Source organism: Apium graveolens, chromosome 8 (genome assembly GCF_009905375.1).
Source record: "Apium graveolens cultivar Ventura chromosome 8, ASM990537v1, whole genome shotgun sequence".
Taxonomy (NCBI): domain Eukaryota; kingdom Viridiplantae; phylum Streptophyta; class Magnoliopsida; order Apiales; family Apiaceae; genus Apium; species Apium graveolens.
In genome coordinates this window covers 35,168,300-35,183,724 of record NC_133654.1, presented here as the reverse complement: position 1 = coordinate 35,183,724, position 15,425 = coordinate 35,168,300, and the positions used below count along the sequence as shown (strand labels likewise).

Below are 15,425 nucleotides of genomic sequence, written 5' to 3'. Positions count from 1 at the left end.
TACAAAAGTTGGATTCCTGTTTTAAAAATGTTTAAATATCATATTTCCTATTTATTTTTATTATAAAAATTCATTTTTAATTTCGGAGAATTCTAAAAATTAGTATTTTAATTCAAAAATAAATCTGAATTAATTAGTTAATTAATTTCAGTTAATTTTTAATTGATTAATTGGTCAATTAATTCGAAAATTAATTGATTAATTGATTTAATTAATTATTAATTGATTTTAATTACTTATTTAATTAGATTTAATTATTTAGAAATGATTTAAAAATTCTGAAAAATAGTTTCGAGCTTTAAAATATTATTATAAATTATTTTCAAGGCTCGATAATTATTCTAAAATTATTTCGGAGCCAGAATTGGCCAACCGAACCCTGTTTATTACTCCAAAATTGATCCAACGACCGGTTTTAATTCCGAAAAATATTTTAAAAATCATTTTAAGTAACCGAAAGCATGGTTGTGTTCTTTATAAATGGGATGGCATTGATTATTTAACGTGTTATGTGTTATATGTGATATCCCGTATTTTCAGAATTATTATTATTAATATTTGAATATGTTTATGTGATTTAAAGAATAAAATGGTGGATATTTTATTCCTATTTGACAAGTTGGTGTTATTATAAGGTAATGTGTAAATTGTTAAGTGTTATATCGATCCTTGTTAATTTCTGAAAATATTTCTTTAAATGTATTATTTTCAAAAGTTTATTTGAAAACCGATCATTTTATTGATATCGGTAAATTGAGTTCGTTTAGTAATATTAGGGATTGGATGGATATTCTGTCTACTATGTGTTGTATGTAATATTAATTGTGTGGGACTCAGTTGTGATTGAGGATTATTTGTATTATTAATTAATGAGTCGTATCGTTTTATTTTTGTCTTTAAAAGTGATTTTATTGAAAATTTAATTTCATAAATATTTAAATTATCTTAAAAATTATTTTTATGACTTTATAATTACAATAATTATTTTTGGGATTTTATAAAATTTAGAAATCAATATTTCATCAATTATTTAGCCCTGTATGATTTTCTGATTTCATTTATTTGTAAAATCCGTATTTAATTCCAAAATTCTTCAAAAATTACCAAACTCATATTTATTTAAGTTTGGAATATTCCGAAAATTGTAAAATTATTTTGGGAATTTTTAGGATTAATTTTATCCGCGCGTTGAATCGTTTAATTGATAAAAGCGGGTATAAATTGCGTTTCAAAAATTGTTTTAAAATTTCGAAATTTATGTTTTTATAAACTGCGGGATATTTGTAACATTTTAAGACTATTTTCGTGATTTTCTGAATTTGTTTCCAGTGCAGCTCGGTTCGTTAAATTGTATAATACGGGTATAGACCGCAAGTCAAAAATATATTAAAAAATTATGAAAATTTTATTTTACTAGTTTTCTAATTATTCTGAGAATTTTAGAATTTGTTTGGTAATTTTTCTAATTTTATTTACTGGCGCGTTTATTCGATAAGTTGAGAAATGCGGGGCAAAATAAAATTTTCAGGTATAAATAAGGATATGTTGGTGTGCCCTGTTAAAAGAAAAAAAAAACAAAACGTGTCAAACTGCGCCCCCACCCCCTGCCACCTACCCCCACCCGCGTTAACCCCCTGCCCCCTTTCTTTTTTTTTTTACCAAAAAGAGTTTCTCCCCTTCTGTCTCTCTGTCTCTCTCCCTGTTTATATATACTTTTAACTTTCAAAAATTAATATCTTACAAACCGTATATCCAAATTTCAATTGGTATATATATAAACGATCAGCGCTTCGATACCTACGCATAGGTATATATATTGCAAGGTTTTGAGAAGAAAATTTGCGGGGCATATTTCCGTTTTAATTTATTTTCGGGGCGTAGAAAAAGAGTTTGGAGGCGGTGATTACTCCACATGGCATCTCAGCGTGTATACGTTTATCGCTATTAATTTCGAATTTTTCTGGAGATATTTCCCGGGCATCAGATTTTCTCTTCGGGGTGATCAGAATTTATTTTGGGTAACGATTCCGAAATTCCGCTTTCGTACTTGTGTATATTATAGCATGTTAGTGTTTATATATTTATTTCATAATTTTTAGAAATTATTGGAGAAGTCACTTTTGGTCCGAGTTTTTGTTCAGGTGGCCGTGTTATTCATTTCTGGAGTGTTTATGCGCGTATATATAAAGTATTGTGTTGATTGTTGTTGGTTGAGTCGATATGATATCGACGGGCAGTCCGAGAAATAGAGGAGGTGCTGTCCGATTTCCAAGAAAATATTATTTTAAATTATTTTCCAGGCTTGATAATTCTTATAAAATTATTTTCGGGTGTTCGAGCCCTATTATTTAGTTATAAAATGATTCAGAGACCTGTTTTAATTCCGAAAAATGTTCAAAAATTCATATTAAATAAACCGTTCATCCGTTTAATACGAAACGAACGCGTACAGACTCAGAAAAATATTCTGCTTTCATTAAAAATACTTTCGAGACCCAAATCCTTTTGTTTCGAAAGGTCGTTTGTTTTACGAATCATTCCAAGTCAATTTTTGAGATAAATCATATTTTTGACCCGATTTTAGTTTTAAACATACCGAGTCGAACCTTTTGACGAATCTGTTAGGGCGAAAACACGCGCTAATATTCACGCAAGTATACGCGTTCGCAAGTAATATAGAATACTTTCTAGTTCGTTCCCTCAGAGACTCAGACTAAATTATTGTCTAATTAAACTCACTCACCAATGTATGATTACTTCTCAATATTAAGATACTAACACTTTAAATTGTTGATTAAATATTAACTATAATTAACTACTTAATTAATCACTTAACTAACACTTCAATTTATCAATAATAAAATACTCATGAGATCACAACTTCATTATTACTTCCTTCTATAGCCATTGTTATTACCTTAGCATGTGACAATGATGATATTAATCGAATAACACGAAACTGATAAAAGCCAACTTTCATTGTACTAATACCATTCTACCAAGCATCCACAATTAAGATAGAAGTTGAATAGTCATCAATTATGTTGAGTTCCCATATGTCTACAGAAATTGACAACACAACGATTTAAGCTCAAGTTATTCCTTTTGATTATATAGGGCAAATAAAACTGTTAGAGTTACCCACTAATCATGCACAACGTACATGAACCTATGCTAGCATGGCAAGTTCTAAATCTCAAGATCCACCGTCGCTTCACAAGAGATTAACACCCTATCTTATATGTTCGCGACGCACATAAGACGAATACGCACAACCAATACTAGATATCATGCAATCATCACACACTAAAGTATTAAACAATTAACTAAAGAATTCCATAATAAATCCGTTGCAACCCCATGATCACGATTAGCCCATAATAGCACTTATCGTCATCATGGGTTCATATGAAATCATGATAAACAAACACAAGAAAATAATAACTAAACTAATTACATTAAAACAGAGTACGTCACAAGAGTAAATAAGTTCAAAGCAAGAAAACTAGCATCCAACGTTACAACGAAACAAGAATCACAAGAATATATGCTTCCTCTTCGTTGCGGTGTGCTAAATCGGTCTTCTTCCTTATCTCCTTCGCTCCTTGCGTAAAAACACAATCTTCTTCAATCCACCACTTGTGAAAACGTCTCAAATCTACTTATATAATAGTCCCATAAAACTCAGATTACATAGAAGTGGAAACCAAACAGAAGTAGAAGTCCTAAAATAATTTATCTTTTTTCCCGACCCTGCGCGGCCGCTCAGCATAGCTGAGCGGGCGCTCAGCTTGCTGCGCGGCCGCTCAGCATAGCTGAGCGGGCGCTCAGCTTGCTGCGCGGCCGCTCAGCAATGCTGAGCGGGCGCTCAGACCTCTACTGGAAAAATTCTGATTTCGCTCCGTTTCTTCGCAGTAATCTGCCCGTTTCTTTCCTCTCGCAATGGTGAACACATGCCAAGGCTTATTCTTGATGATTCCACCCCCGAAATGCAACTAAACCCCTGAAATGCATAAACACTAGAAAAACGCATCAAATACACAAAATACTTGATTTCAAGACACCAATTTAAGCCATTTTAAGACGTTCTAAGTGGTATAAAATGCCACTTATCACACCCCCAAACTTAAATCGATGCTTGTCCTCAAGCGTCACAGACTCAAAAACAAATAAAAACATGCATGAATGCAATCTATATGAAAAAGCAGCGATCCCCCTTACTACAGTTAACCAACCAATTTGTCACATCTCCACGAATGCAGTTAGACAACTAAAGATCAATAAACTCATGCAAACGGACATACAGCCAGAAACATGGTGTGTGCAAATGCTTAACAGATATGCTTCAGAACTAGACCAATTACTATGACTAGACTATCCTCAAGGCAATCCTACGATTATACAAAGAATAAAAAAATTCTAGGCATAAAGTGATATACAACACTACAAGAACTCTGGAGCTTACTACGGAATTGTGCTTTTTATTTACAACTCAAATGCTTATTTGACCGTGCAATGAGTGAGGTCCACAAAAGACTTATACAATGGTATCCATGTAACGAGCGTTAGGTTAGCGGATCCCAGACTCTAAAAGCCTTAGGTCACTAGGCACAAAGTCCCCTAAGAACTTAATAACTCGAATACCAAAGAGCCCACTCTTGATCAATTATGCAAAAAAAAAATTTCTCTTTTTTTTTTAATAACTTCTAAGCAAGTGCGTTTCGCTCCATCTTGCTCAACCCTAGACTACTCGCACATATGCGAGCCGGCTACTAGCCAATTAACGCCTAGCCACAACTAGCAACAACTTTCATATTTTTTTCTCCAAAATTTTTTCTTTTTCATGTCTTTATCACTAAGAACCTATAATCGAATTCTAAGCATAATAAGCAGATTGGCCTTGAAAACAACCACATCATAACAACAATCTAGCCCTTACGCATTCTCTAAGACTTAGTGGACTTATAATTGTTTCTAGCATGCATATCAACCTACACAACTTTATATCACTTTAATGCTATCACTACACTCGCATCAATATCATAATTCAGTCGATAAATCATTGCAAAAGGGATCATGGTAAATGCATGAGCTACATGACATTCATAACAAAAAAAACTATATGCATAAATTATGCAACTATATGAACTAAACTATCATGAATATGCAACTAAATGACACACACACAATATTCCTTAACTACCACCCCCAAACTAAAAATCTTCACTGTCCTCAGTGAAAGTAGTAGAAAGGAACACAGGGTATACCTACTCGGAGTCATCATCATCATCACCCTCAGTGGGTGGAGTATCAGGCGGCGGGTATGCAGAGTCCTCACCAAAAACTGTCCACTGGATATCAGCTCCAAGGCCTCGAAAAGCAGTCCCTAACGCAAGGGTGAGCTCCTGAGCAAACCTACTCTGCGTCTCATACATGGCATCCATCCGCCGTGAAAGCCTCCTATACTGGGCATCAACCATCCCAGCACCCTCCTGAGCTCTCGCAGAACCAACCTCATCATGCCCTGGTCTAGCCATAGTAGCACCTCGTGCTGGACGCCCTCCTGGAAGATGATAACCCAGCCCATGCTCCTCAGGCTCACCACCGGTCCACTCCTGCATCCCATTCAGAGTGCCAGAATCAATTGGAGCTGCTGACAACTGCAACTGCTCATGAGCCGGCCAGTTCACTCCCACTGCTCGGCATAGCTTCGTAACCGTAGATGCATAAGGGATGTTCATATGCTTCGCTCCCCTCAAAAACTTCAGAATTCCTTGGTAGATAAACTCCCCAAGGTCCACATAGTATTCCTCATTCAGAATTCCCCACAACAACTGTGCTCTCTCAACTGTGACCTCGTGTGCATGCGAAGAAGGCAAAATATTATCACAAATAAATGCATTCCATGCACGGGCATACCTGTTCATGGCGATCGCCGGAAAGTGACGATACTCATTAGTGCCGGTCCTGCAGGTCCAAACTGTGCCCGGTCGACAGAGAGTCGCATAAATCAAATCCAAGTCAAAATCCTCAGCAGTCTTTTCATTCCAGTTCTCCTCCTCGGGCTTCCTCTCTCGCTGTCCAATCACACGGCGAATCGCCGCAGGATGATAATCAACCGTCAGCCCACGGACCACAGAAAACCCATTCTTTTCAGCCTTCGCGTTCGCGTAGAACTCGCGAACAACGATCATCGGTACTGCTTCGGGTGACTCACAAAAAGCTATCCACCCCTTTTCTGCAATCATGGGCAACAACTCACCATCCCTCCCCGATGGTAAAAACCCCCTCTCCTTCAAAATCGGCTTCCCCAATAACCTAGTGTACTCCTCCTCCGCAGCTCTGTCAGTTAATCGAGGCCTTGCAGCAGTACCCCTCGATGAATCCGCAGTAGGAACTGTGCTGCTGCTGTCAATAGTGCGTGCTCTCTTGGGTGCCATTGATTCGTGAATAAAAGTGTGTAAGAACTGATTTTTTTTTATGTTTGTGAGAGGGTTTAAGTGTAGGAAGTTTTGTGGGAGATATGTAGGATAGGTGTATGTATATATAGGGTGTGGATTAGATTAGGGTTTGGGAATTAAGGAGTAAAATGATGGGGTAGTGGGAACAAATTGTGGGTTTATGGGCTAAAACTGTTTTTGTGTTTTTTTTAACTGAACTGAAAAAAATTCTGGTACTCGACCCCTGAGCGATCGCTCAGCAAAACTGAGCGGGCACTCAGCTTACTGCGCGGTCGCTCAGCAAAGCTGAGCGGGCGCTCGGCTTGCTGCGCGGTCGCTCAGCAAAGCTGAGCGGGCGCTCAGGGGGTCACTGGAAATTTTTTTTTCAGCCCCTGTTTTCTGATTTTTTTTTGTGTTTTTGGATAGGTTATTAACTTCTAAGGGTTCCTGTAACAACAATTTATGGGTTGCCTCCCACGCAGCGCTTCTTTTTCGTCATTAGCTTGACGTTTCGTACCCTTCTCAAGTAGTCAAAAAAATGGCACTAACCACTTCTCGGTTTGCCATGTCCCCATAGTAGTGCTTTAACCACTGACCGTTAACCTTGAATGCTTGGTCCGGATCATTCTCAAAAATTTCCACCGCTCCATGTGGAAACACAGTTTTGACAATAAAAGGTCTAGACCACCTTGATTTCAACTTCCCAGGAAAAAGTCGGAGCCGAGAGTTAAATAAGAGAACTTGTTGCCCTGGCACAAATAACTTTGGATGTAGCTTCCTATCGTGCCACCTCTTCACCTTTTCCTTATACATTTTGTTATTTTCGTACGCTTGAAGTCGAAATTCATCAAGTTCATTGAGCTGAAGCATTCTTTTCTTACCAGCTGCATCTAAATCCAGGTTCAACTTCTTCAATGCCCAGTAGGACTTATGCTCAAGCTCCGCAGGTAGATGACATCCCTTACCGTACATCAACTGAAACGGTGACATCCCAAGTGGAGTTTTGTATGCTGTTCTGTAAGCCCAAACAGCTTCATCGAGCTTTAAAGACCAATCCTTCCTTGACGGACAAACAACCTTCTCTAGAATGCGCTTTATCTCTCTGTTAGACACTTCCGCTTGACCATTTATTTGTGGATGATAGGCAGTAGCTACTCGATGATTCACATTATAACGCTGCATCATAGAAGTGAACTTACGGTTGCAAAAATGCGATCCTTCATCACTTATGATTACCCGAGGTGTGCCAAACCTTGTGAAAATTTGCTTATGAAGAAAATTTAGCACTGCCTTTGCATCATTTGTCGGTAAAGCTTTAACTTCGACCCATTTTGAGACATAATCGACTGCCAGCAAGATGTACTAATTATTGCCAGACGAGATAAAAGGCCCCATGAAATCGATTCCCCATACATCAAAGACCTCGACTTCAAGCATCACATTTAATGGCATTTCATCCTTCCTTGACAAATTTCCCACTCTTTGGCAACGATCACACCTTAAAACAAACTGATGAGCATCCTTGAACAAAGTAGGCCAGAAAAAACCTGCTTGCAGAATACGAGCTGCCGTCTTCTCACCACCATAGTGTCCACCATAAACCGTGGAATGGCAGTCTCGTAATATCCCCTCCGTCTCACAGAACGGGATACATCTCCTGATTATCTGGTCAGCTCCCTGTCTAAACAAATATGGTTCATCCCACATATACCACTTCACCTCATGCAGAAACTTCTTCTTTTGAGCGGATGTCAAATTAGGAGGCATTATATTGCTGACGAGATAGTTTATAATATCTGCAAACCATGGTTCTTCCTCCTGAATTGCAAACAACCGCTCATCCGAAAAAGATTCATTGATTAACGTCCTATCTTGTGAAGTAGAATCGGGATTCTCCAACCTAGAGAGATGGTCAGCTACTTGATTCTCAGTACCTTTTCTATCTTTGATCTCTAACTCAAATTCCTGAAGTAAAAGCACCCAACGAATGAGTCTCGGCTTCGAATCCTTCTTAGAAACCAGATAGCGAATAGCTGCATGATCAGTGAATACTGTTACTTTCGTACCAAGCAGATAAGATCCAAATTTCTCAAAACCAAAGACTATAGCCAAAAGCTCCTTCTCAGTAGTGGTGTAGTTCAATTGGGCAGCATTTAAAGTCTTATTCGCATAGTAGACCACATGGAAGAGATTTTTCTTGCGCTGTCCCAGAACTGCACCTACCACATAATCACTCACATCACACATCATCTCAAACGGTTCTGTCCAATCTGGTGCTGTAATAACTGGTGCAGTGATCAAACTCTTCTTGAGAGTCTCGAATGCTGCCAAACATTCATCATCAAATTTGAAAGGCACATCTTTCTCAAGCAAATTGCACAACGGCTTAGATATCTTTGAAAAGTCCTTGATGAATCGCAGATAAAAACCCGCATGACCAAGAAAACTACGGATTCCTTTCACAGAATTTGGTGGGGGAAGATTTTCAATGACTCCCACCTTGGCCTTGTCCACCTTCAGGCCCTTGCTAGAGACCTTATGCCCAAGCATAATGCCTTCACGCACCATAAAATGACATTTCTCACAATTGAGCACCAAATTAGTTTCCACGCATCTTTTGAGTACGGCGCGCAGATTATTCAAACATTCATCATATGAGTGTCCAAAGACGGAGAAGTCATCCATGAACACTTCGACGTTATTTCCAATCATGTCAGAGAATATAGCCATCATATATCTCTGAAAGGTGGCCGGGGCGCCACATAACCCAAACGAAACTCTGCGAAAAGCAAACGTGCCAAATGGACAAGTGAAGGTAGTCTTTTCCTGATCCTCTGGTGTAATACAAATATGATTATACCCGGAATAACCATCCAGAAGACAAAAATACTCATGTCCCGCCAATCTGTCAAGCATCTGATCAATAAATGGAAGAGGGAAGTCATCCTTCCTTGTGGCTTTGTTTAATTTTCTATAATCCATGCATACTCTCCATCCTGTAACTGTTCGAGTAGGGATGAGCTCATTCTTTTCATTTGCGACCACAGTGATACCTCCCTTCTTAGGTACACATTATACGGGGCTCACTCACGAGTTGTCAGAAATAGGATAAATGATGCCTGCATCTAGCCATTTCAGAATTTCTTTCTTCACCACCTCCTTCATGATGGGATTCAATCTTCGCTGCTGTTCCATAGTTGGCTTACTACCTTCCTCTAGCAGAATTTTATGCATACAATATGAAGGACTTATCCCCTTGATGTCTGCTATGGTCCATCCTATAGCCGATTTGAATTCTCTCAAAATCCTTAAGAGCTTGTCTTCCTCACTACCTGAAAGGTCAGATGAAATAATAGCAGGTAACGTAGATGAATCACCTAAAAAAGCATACCTCAAGTGCTCAGGTAATGGCTTGAGCTCCAAGATAGGTGCTTCCTCTATTGATGGTTTGAGCTTCCCTTCAGCGTTCTTAAGGTCAGAAGTACCAAGAGATTTAAATGGTATGTCCAGCTTTCGCTTCCAGGGAGAAGCGTTCAGATATTGTAATTGCTCGTTGCTATCTTCATCATCGCTGTCAAAATCCCCCACTAAGGCCTTTTCCAATGCATCAGACATTAGCATGTGATCGAGTTCCGAAGTAACCGCAGAATCAATCACATCCACTTTTAAGCACTCCTCATCTTCTGTAGGGAATTTCATTGCCTTGAATACGTTGAAGGTCACATCCTGATCTTGGACCCGCATAGTAAGTTCACCTTTTTGCACATCTATCAAGGTACGGCCAGTAGCCAAGAAAGGCCTTCCCAAGATTATGGGAATCTTCTTATCTTCCTCAAAATCCAGAATAACAAAATTTGCTGGAAAGAAGAGCTTATCTACCTTGACGAGCACATCCTCAACTATGCCCCTTGGGTAAGTAATGGAACGGTCAGCCAATTGTAGCGACATGTATGTAGGTTTTGGATCAGGCAGATCCAACTTTTTAAAGATCGACAACGGCATTAGATTAATGCTTGCTCCCAAATCACAAAGGCACTTGTCAAATGTTAGATTGCCAATAGTGCAAGGAATTGTGAAGCTTCCTGGATCTTTCAGTTTTGGTGGTAACTTTTGCTGCAGAACAGCGCTACATTCTTCCGTGAGAGCAACAGTTTCAAGGTCATCCAGTTTCACCTTCCTTGAAAGAATAGTCTTCATAAACTTCGTATAACTAGGCATTTGTTCAAGAGCCTCAGCGAAAGGTATATTGATGTGAAGTTTCTTGAACACCTCCAGAAACTTTCCGAACTGTCTATCCAGCTTTTGTTGCTGCAATCTCTTAAGAAAAGGTGGTGGAGGATAGAGCTGTTTCTCCCCTGTATTAGCCTCAGGCAGAGTGTGTTCAACAGTAGTCTTCCTTGGTTCCGCCGCTTTCTCATTTTACGTAGATTCTTCACCTCTAATTTCAGCTTCTACTTCTTTTGCCTTTTCAGCATCAGCTACTTTTCCAGACCTTAAGGTAATAGCCTTGACTTGCTCTTTAGCTTCCTTTCTGCCTGGTACTTCCGTGTCACTGGGAAGAGTACCAGGTTGACGATTGAGCACTGCATTGGCTAATTGACCGATTTAATTTTCCAAGGTCTTGATAGAAACCGCCTGACTCTTGCACAACAGCTTAAGTTCCTCAAAATCAGCACTAGTAGGTGCAGCTGCACTTCCCTGTTGAGGATATGATTGCCTTGTAGCATACTGCTGTGGTTGCTGGAATCCAGGTGGGTTAAACTGTTTACTCACTCCTTGCTGATATGATGGCTGAATAACATTCTGATTATTCCCCCAGCTGAAATTTGGATGATTTCTGCTGTTAGGATGATAGGTCGCTGGCACAGGCTGCTGTTATCGCTGATAATTATTCACATACTGAATGGATTCGTTGACAAGAGAACACTGATCCATAGCATGAGAACCTGCACAAAGCTCACAAACCATAGCTATTTGATTAACTCCATACGTAGCCAAAGAATCAACCTTCATTGATAGCGCTTGGAGCTGGGCTGCAATAGCGGTGGCTGCATCAACTTTCAGAATACCTGCTACCTTGCCTGACGTCATCCTCTGAGTTGGGTTTTGATGCTCATTTGCAGCCATCGTCTCTATAAGATTATACGCCTCAGTATAGCTTTTAGCCCATAAGGCGCCTCCAGCTGCTGCATCGAGCATGGGCCGAGATTGGGCCCCCAAACCATTATAGAAACCAGTGATCACCATCCAATCCGGCATTCCATGATGTGGACATTTTCTCAACATTTCCTTGTAACATTCCCAAGCCTCGCACATAGATTCTGTAGGTTGCTGCGCAAACTGAGTAAGAGCACTCCTCATAGCAGCAGTCTTTGCCATCGGATAAAACTTCACCAGAAACTTTTGCGCAAGATCTTGCCACGTAGTGATGGACCCAGCTGGTTCAGAATGTAACCAGTCTTTAGCCTTGTCCCTCAGTGAGAATGGGAAAAGCCTCAACTTGATAGCCTCATCAGTCACGCCATTATACTTAAAAGTGCTGCAGATCTCGACAAAATTCCTTATGTGCATGTTGGGGTCTTCAGTTGCCGCTCCTCCAAAAGAAACAGAATTCTGCACCATCTGAATAGTGCCCGGCTTGATTTCAAAGGTGTTAGCTTGAATAGCCGGATGAAGGATGCTTGACTGAATGTCATCAATTTTAGGCCGAGAAAAATCCATAAGAGCTGGATCAGCTTGAACAATACGATCTCCCATGTTTACTGGTTCTTTCTGCTCAGTTCCTGAATCCGAATCCTCAAAATCTAACTTCTCCGGAATATCAAGAACTTCGTCTGTCTCCTCAGCTGTATCTAAAGTCCTCTTGCAAGCACGAGAACGAGTTTGCATAAACGCTTGCTAAAGTACCTGAAACACAACCGGAAAAAAAAATAAGTAACTACTACGTCCTAATCACTGAGTCCTAATGACCAATGATGGTAAGTACATAAACTAAACAAATACGCTGAGTCCCCGGCAGCGGCGCCAAAAACTTGTTAGGACGAAAACACGCGCTAATATTCACGCAAGTATACGCGTTCGCAAGTAATATAGAATACTTTCTAGTTCGTTCCCTCAGAGACTCAGACTAAATTATTGTCTAATTAAATTCACTCACCAATGTATGATTACTTCTCAATGTTAAGATACTAACACTTTAAATTGTTGATTAAATATTAACTATAATTAACTACTTAATTAATCACTTAACTAACACTTCAATTTATCAATAATAAAACACTCATGAGATCACAACTTCATTATTACTTCCTTCTATAGCCATTATTATTACCATAGCATGTGACAGTGATGATATTAATCGAATAACACTAAACTGATAAAAGCCAACTTTCATTGTACTAATACCATTCTACCAAGCATCCACAATTAAGATAGAAGTTGAATAGTCATCAATTATGTTGAGTTCCCATATGTCTACAGAAATTGACAACACAACGATTTAAGCTCAAGTTATTCCTTTTGATTACATAGGGCAAATAAAACTGTTAGAGTTACCCACTAATCATGCACAACGTACATGAACCTATGCTAGCATGGCAAGTTCTAAATCTCAAGATCCACCGTCGCTTCACAAGAGATTAACACCCTATCTTATATGTTCGCGACGCACATAAGACGAATACGCACAACCAATACTAGATATCATGCAATCATCACACACTAAAGTATTAAACAATTAACTAAAGAATTCCATAATAAATCCGTTGCAACCCCATGATCACGATTAGCCCATAATAGCACTTATCGTCATCATGGGTTCATATGAAATCATGATAAACAAACACAAGAAAATAATAACTAAACTAATTATATTAAAACAGAGTACGTCACAAGAGTAAATAAGTTTAAAGCAAGAAAACTAGCATCCAACGTTACAACGAAACAAGAATCACAAGAATATATGCTTCCTCTTCGTTGCGGTGTGCTAAATCGGTCTTCTTCCTTATCTCCTTCGCTCCTTGCATAAAAACACAATCTTCTTCGATCCACCACTTGTGAAAATGTCTCAAATCTACTTATATAATAGTCCCATAAAACTCAGATTACATAGAAGTAGAAACCAAACAGAAGTAGAAGTCCTAAAATAATTTATCTTTTTTCCCGACCCTGCGCGGCCGCTCAGCATAGCTGAGCGGGCGCTCAGACCTCTACTGGAAAAATTCTGATTTCGCTCCGTTTCTTCGCCGTAATCTGCCCGTTTCTTTCCTCTCGCAATGGTGAACACATGCCAAGGCTTATTCTTGATGATTCCTCCCCCGAAATGCAACTAAAACCCTGAAATGCATAAACACTAGAAAAACGCATCAAATACACAAAATACTTGATTTCAAGACACCAATTTAAGCCATTTTAAGACGTTCTAAGTGGTATGAAATTCCACTTATCAGAATCGAGGGATGTGTGTTATAAATTATGTGATACATGAGTTATGTGCTTACGTGCTATGTAAATTATGTGCGTACGTGGGTCAAGAGTCTTGTGTTTGACTGTTTCCTTTATGTGTGGGCTATCGTATGGGTAGACATTAGGGTTTTGACGCGTAGTTCGTCGAGTCATTATCGTTTAGACGATTAAAGTTTTATATTTTAATTATAGATGCGGATCTCTCGAGCTGGTCGGGACAAGACGTTGGATAAAGAATGAGATGGAATGGTATTGGATATTTGGCTTCTAGCAATCGCAGGAGCAGCATATCGGTGAAGTGTTGAAAAGAAGGACGGTGATATTTTGAGACAGAATGTCAGAATATAAGCGTGTTTGCGAGTGTGATTAACTGTTAAAAACTCAAAGGCAAGTACCCCTGACTTCACTTATCGTTCAAGTGACGTTTATTTCGAATCATATTATGCAAGTATCCCTATCATCACTTATTATTCAAGGGATATTTATTTTGAATTTTATCATGCAAGTATTGCTTTCACTATTCAGTTCGGAATAGTTAAATGTTTTACATATCGCTGAATTAAATAATTTTGTTTATGCAAGTATTCTTCTGCTATTCTATGTTCAGAGTAGCTAAGTGATTTTACTTATCCAATTATCGGATTTATAAATGTTGTGAATTTTGAGAAAGATGACGTTGTTTTGGTTTTCTGCCCAAGTGAATGGGCGAATAAAATTTATAAGGGTGTCGAGTATTATGACCCCTTTCAATAAAATGTTTTTAAGATTGGATGGTTGCGTAAGAGGTCGTGGCGGCGGTCCAGCGTGAGCTATGTGTTATACAGGATATAACACCTTGCTAGGCCGATATGTGCCTTGGGTACCCCTTTGTTTAGTTGGATATGCTTCGGCATACCGGTGTTGCTCCGCGGCTGATCACCGGCGGCAACACACCGTCGTTCGAGGATTCCAATCTAAATTATTATATTGCTTTTGACATCTTACAAGGAATGATTTATTAAGTATTTTGTTTTCGGATAAAAGATGAAATGTGGTTTTGATTCAGTTTCTTAGTTTGAGAATACTTAGTTTGTTGATAAATATCAAAGGTGGTATTAGTACAGATGATTGATGTTAACTTCAGTATGGAATGTTGTGAGCATCAAAGTTCATATTGATATCTAATTTGATATGACAGCAAAATAAGTATTAATTTAAAGAGTTCGGTTTTGAATGAGTTTATGATCCACTCTATAATCATTCTTTCATGTTATTGTTGTTTATGATATTTCTGTAAACACTGTTTTACGAGTTTTATTCTCGTCAAGATTCAAAGTATTGCTGAAGCATTTCGCTCAATAATATCAAATTGGTTTTGAATATAATTAAGGAATTAAATCTGGGATTCCTCAACTAAAATTTTATGATTCAACAATTATGATTTTAAATGTCCTGCTCTAATGCAGATGTCAATTTTATATCAAAACGACCATATATATGTCATAATGATCTTGCTGAGCATTTCTTTCGCTCATACTTGCC

The 15,425-nt window shown here is 38.5% G+C and overlaps 1 non-coding gene across 1 annotated transcript; it reads left to right on the top strand.

Moving 5' to 3' along the window:
- Positions 1-11,697: 11,697 nt before the first annotated feature.
- On the top strand, positions 11,698-11,804 carry LOC141681430 (small nucleolar RNA R71). The gene has a single exon (XR_012558864.1). It is a non-coding gene; the product is annotated as a small nucleolar RNA R71 (small nucleolar RNA).
- Positions 11,805-15,425: the final 3,621 nt, after the last annotated feature.